At 33.1% G+C, this 6,010-nt stretch overlaps 1 long non-coding RNA gene across 1 annotated transcript; it reads right to left on the bottom strand.

Annotated features, from left to right (window-relative positions):
- Positions 1-1,528: 1,528 nt before the first annotated feature.
- LOC136070759 (uncharacterized) lies at positions 1,529-3,754 on the bottom strand. Its single transcript, XR_010631988.1, has 3 exons — positions 3,598-3,754; positions 2,801-2,975; positions 1,529-1,753 (listed from the first exon to the last, which is right to left on the bottom strand). It is a non-coding gene; the product is annotated as an uncharacterized LOC136070759 (long non-coding RNA).
- Between the last annotated feature and the right edge of the window lie 2,256 nt (positions 3,755-6,010).

The raw sequence follows: 6,010 nt of genomic DNA, 5'->3' as shown, positions 1-6,010 counted from the left end.
TAGTCCTCCAAATTTCCTACAGAGAAGAGTAATCTTTTACACAAATTTCAAATCCATAAATTATCATTGTGTAGAAACTTATAAATATCACATAGCCCAGTCCACTTTAAATTAGGGATCTCAAAAATCTCAAATTTTAACTCCATGTGACCATAACATAGAAAACCAAAAATAATGCTAAATCAAATTGCATTACTTACAAACCACTGAAGTCCTTCTTGAGCTCCTGCTACTCTGAATGAATAAACCCTTGAGATGCACAAACAAATAATTATCAAAGAAATAAATTGAAGCTGTTCGCAAGGTGAAGGCAACTACATAGGCTAAATCTTAAAACTTATTAATGGCAATGAAAACATATTTACTATAGAATGTGATCCTGTATGCTTACAGGAGACTAAAGTTGTCATATTTTTTATAAGAAGTGGTTGAGGGGGATTCGAACCTTGGTTCTCCTCACAAAGGAGACTATTCAATGCCATTAATCTACACAACTCTTGGCATACTTAATAACACTATGAGGAGTCTTTGTCAGCAAACACTCTAGCATGTGGAGAGCTGAGGACACCACCTGCACTTTTCAATGCCCCATGCACTTATTTGGACCTTACTAAACGACCTTGAAGTATGAAACCACAAGGATATTATGCGTTTTCGACGAAAAGCTTTATAAACTTTTTTCTTCTATGTACATTCTTCTCCATTGAAAGTAAAATTAAATACAGATAAACGAACTACAGTTAATATAAAATTTCAGATATATATATATATATATATATTTTTTTTTTTCAGAAAGGTACACATTTAGCCATGTTCCAAACTAGTTAATATAAAATTTCAGATATATATATATATATATATATTTTTTTTTTTCAGAAAGGTACACATTTAGCCATGTTCCAAACCCCCATTGCATGCCAGAACATGACAAATCAAAGAGGCAGGATAAGAACAACTTCCCATAATATGAAACCTTGCATCTTAGAAGACTTATCTAAAGGCATACAGAAGCTCCACAACAGCAGCATGGGTTGTCAACTGTTAAATGGTAACAAATTAAATGATTGGTCCAGTGAGTCAAGTGAGCTTGACAGAACACAACAGTGGGGATAGCCCAATTCCAACCAAAGCGTATTTATTATTATTATTATTATTAAATCATTCTTTGTTGTTATTACTAGAGTTCACTTATTTATATAATATTCTCTTTTCATAATTTTAATAATACTCCTTTTTAAATACCAAAAATACATAAAGGGAACCTTTAAATAATTAAATGTACTGCACAAACATATCAACAGTATCTATAAAAAAAATAAAAATAGAAACAAATTACTAGTCTGCATGATGCATCGTAGCCTCCATGCATGTAGAATATACATAGAAGCTATAGAAAATCGATGATCCTGGAAAAGTCCCATTGAAATTATAGTAACAAAAATTAAACAACAAATTTATGATCTACTACCAAAAATAATTACCGTGAAAACATACAGAAAAAAAGACAAATAACATCACGAGCAGAAGAAACTGATAATAGATGACGTACCTGAACCCTCTCAGAAGGCCCCTCATCCTTTGTGAGCACCCACTTAGTAAGATATATTGAGAAAAGGAAGCTAATAATACAAATGGAGAAGACAAAAACAATGATTGGAGAAGTTTTTGCTCCAACGTAAAAGATTGCTCCAAGTCCCAAAAGTAGAAGTATTAAAAGAACACGGACATTTATTCCCATGAGAATCCAAAATATCTGCAAAAAGAACTTAATTCTATCAACACAAGGGAAAACCAAACCAAAAACTATATATTATAAAACAAGACAATAGAAAAATGCCATAAAATGAAGTGGAAAAAAAATTATAAATCCTACAAATCAGAAGTAATTACAAAATAATTATATTGTAGAGATAAGGACAGTACTTCATTGTCATAAAAAGAAAAAAACTATGCATTTTCCCCAGTCAAAATTGTCATTACGTTTAGGCAAAATAGTTATTTTATAACTAATTACAATATTTTATCTAACTCTTAACGCCAAGAGCCATGTAGCTCCATGGCAATGTCTGCTCTCTTTTGCGAGAAGAGCCAGGGTTAAATTCCCCCCTCCCCCATTGTTTTAACTACTTCCACCACCTCAAATTATTAGTTCTTCATTCCATTTTGGGATGTCCCAAAATGTAGTCATCTTTAACAAGTCAATATATATAATATTGATATTCCTAACTTATCACTTACCTCATTCAAAAGGTTTTTCAAATTTGATCCTTTTTATTTGAAAGACTGCATTAAATGTTCTCCTGAAAAGTCAGATTTTCTAAACAAGACCAACAATATGGGATGGAGGGAGTATCTAATTAACAATATATATAAATATATATTTGTATAACTCTGACAAAGCACAGTTGCACTGTTAGTTCAAAACTATGAAAGGTTGCACCATGTTGTTCTGTCTGTGAAAAGCTATAAATTTAAAAATGGAGAGAGAGAGAGAGAGAGAGAGAGAGAGAGAGAGAGAGGCTGTTAGGAATGCAATACTGTTTAACACAATACAGCTCCATCATACCAATCACAAATCATAAGCACAATGAAAGAAGAAAAGTCCTAAACGTAGTCCACTAAGAATCAAAAGCATACATGAATCTTACACCCCAAGAAAAACACATAAGCTTTGCTACAAGTGATCATATATTAATCTGACAATGAGACCAATTCACACAAAAAAATGAACAAATGAAGATACAGGTTCAATCCCATAACAGGTTTTTTTTATTTTTTTATTTTATTGACTTGTATTTACCAATGGGGTGTGAACTTTACTACGCATGCTGGGGAAAACCCTCGGCCTGTCAGCATATGGCCCAAGATTACCACCTTCAACGTCGTTATCCACGAACATTGTAAGAGTGTTTGAATATACTCTCCGAAACTGGGGCAAGTCGCCCCCCGAGCTTGGCCGCTGAATTTTGAATGACCTGCTAAGACCAACAATTCCATAATAAACAATCCAGAAAATCGTGAACTTCATAAATTAAATTGACATTTAAGCTAAACTATGATTCCAAAATTCTACTTCTGAACTTTTGAAACAATGCAATGTATGAGCTAAAAAGAGTCCAAATTTCAAACTAGATTAAATGTCAATTCAATTACAAAAATTCAAATATACATTCAATAAACGCAGAATCAGAAAATTAGAAAATAAAAACAATGATAAAACAATCAAACTAGATTAAATGTCAATGTAATCCAGAAATTAACACTTTTTACACTATTGAAATTCACACTAATTTCATAACAACAATTCGAATGCTCAATTTGGTTTCCAAGAAAATGAAACAACCTAAAAGACCTTTAAAAAAAATCATTTTTTTCATTTACTCATTTTCCAAACAACCAAACAGAGCAATATACATTCTTCATTGAAATGACAAATGATCATTTCCTACCTAAAACCTCAATTTTTTAAAATTTTTTTCTCGAAAACCAAACATGAATCACCAAAACCCAAAAAGATCCGAAATTGAAAACGAAAAACCCTAGGTAACATCATGAAATTCCAAGATCTAAAATTGGAGAGAGAGAGAGAGAGAGAACCTTTGGCACGGTGGGTCAATGGGAGCAGTACTGAGAGAGGAGTACGATTTGCGTTATTGGTTTTGTGAAAATGAAATGGATAAACACGAAGCAAAATTTTGATGTGAGTGCGAAACTTAGATCTAAAAATAAGAAAAAACACAATCGCGTAGAGTTAATATAAGAGAATACGTTCTGTCCGGAGCTGGCGTAAACCAGCTCTTTTACGCCACCAATAACAAAGCGCCACATCAGCTTTTTTTTTAATGAAAAGCCAATACATCTCTAATGCACACACGGCCAAATTGGCCCAATAGCATTAATTTTTGAAGTATTTTGCACGAAGACACTGTTTCGGAAATAATCAGCAATGTACCACCTTTTTAAGTACTCGAGTTTGGTGAACTCGAGTACTACATTTTCCACATCCACCGTGGCACAATGACATGGCAAGATTTAAAATATTGTGCTTCATACTCGAGCTTGGTGAGCTCGAGTACTGTATTACTGAGGTACTCGAGCTCACCAAGCTCGAGTACTGTATTTCTATGGTACCCGAGTTTAGGAAACTCGAGTACCTACTACCACATTTCTTTATTACCCACCTACTCCAACTTCGTACTGGCTCCAACCGTCGTAATAAATGCATGGTTAATGGTACTCGAGTTCTTTGAGCTCGAGTACCGTTAAACTAATATCACCAGTCAACATTATTACTTCCATTCAGTACTTGCATTCAGTTCCGAGTCACAGACCTCTTTCCAACTTCATGTGCGAGTGAGATCTTTCCAGCATAAATTTTCTTGTTTGGTCACCATCTGCAATTCTTTGGGCTGTGTCATTGTCTCCATCAACCAACGTTCAACCCTCTTGTGACTAGTAGATAGAGGTATTGTTAAATGCTTAGTTTTTTGATATTTTTGCATGGGTTAAATGACTTCAATGCTTAGTTTTTAGATTGTTTTCGTATGAGATTTTTATGCATGAGTTTCATGTAATGAGTTTTGCAATATTAACTGTGTACAACATTTGATACATACATGGTTCTATATATGTAGTGGAAATTTAACTGTGTAATGAGTTTGGCCATTTTCACCTGAAAATGAGTATTAAATTTAATTACATAATATAATAGTAGAAACATCTTTTTATTATTACCACCTAGTCACACATCCAAATGGGTTTGAATCCTGACCTTGTAATCTATATACGGTAAGAGGCAAGTATAATGTAAGCTATAACTCATTGGCATTAATAGTTCAGAACCATCAATATAAAATTAATATGAAAATTGACAAGAAATATTGATAGCATTTACTCGTTCAAGGTTAGAGATTTGAGAATTGTAAGGTAAATTGTAAAAAAATTTATAATAAAATTCTAATAACATTAACTATTTTTTTCGATAAAGTAAAAAAAAAAAAAATAATATGCAATTAATATAAACTTATAAATTATGTAAACTCCTTTTTTCTTTCTATTTATACCAAGTTATCAATTTCTTCACAATTTAAAATTATCTAATATAAAAGTGGGGCTGTATATATGGTTTGGTATATTTTTCCCTTTTCCTACCGTACTGTTTCTTAATATAATCTTTCCTTCTCATACTTTATATAAAACTTGCATATAATATGAATTCATTTCTCAACAAAGAAATTGGCTTAGTAAAATAAAGTCGAAATGGTTGACATTTTTTTATTTTATATGTGTATAAAATATATATATATATATATATATGGTTAAGTGCACATTATGATCGAGATTCAATTATTTATATGTCTATACACATAGTCAAGGAGGTTGAGTTTGAATAGAAATACTTTTTATCATATGCCAAATTTATGTAACTATTTATAGTTTATGACAACTTTTAATATTGTTAATAATAGGTCGGTGATGGATTTTCACTTTTTCTATGTGTACTACGATGGAGAGACGTATTATCATGAGTTAAATGGGTTGTCATACCAAGGCTCAAACCAAAAGCAAAAATGTGTTAAGGTGAAGCGTGGGATAGGCCTTATGAATTTGAAACGAAGAATATTGAAGGCGATGGGGTTAGACCAGTCTAGGCATAACATTTCAATCGTGTATGAGACCTCAATTGGTTGTAGGCACCCAAGTTGTCTACAAGTCACTACAATTATCGGGTGGCGCTGAAGTGAAGATGATGTGGGAAGTTGTTGAACAAATGGTGGTGAAAGGATTTGTTGCTTCGGAGCTCTATGTTACTGTTGAGCCCACCATAGTGAGACTGGAGAGGGTTCACAACATACTGTTTTGGATGGAACTATAGATGAGCACATCGAGTCAATACCATTACAATCTTATCAAGGGTGTGTAGAGAACACAGGAGATGGGTATGACAATGAACCATGGCGGGCATTTCCTGGTGTGAACTCAACTGAGGAGGAGGCAGGGCCCAGGAGGA

The sequence above is a fragment of the Quercus suber genome, unplaced genomic scaffold (assembly GCF_002906115.3).
Source record: "Quercus suber isolate HL8 unplaced genomic scaffold, Cork oak 2.0 scaffold_258, whole genome shotgun sequence".
Taxonomy (NCBI): Eukaryota; Viridiplantae; Streptophyta; class Magnoliopsida; order Fagales; family Fagaceae; genus Quercus; species Quercus suber.
The sequence above is the reverse complement of the archived record's forward strand: the minus strand, read 5'-3'. Positions and strand labels throughout refer to the sequence as shown.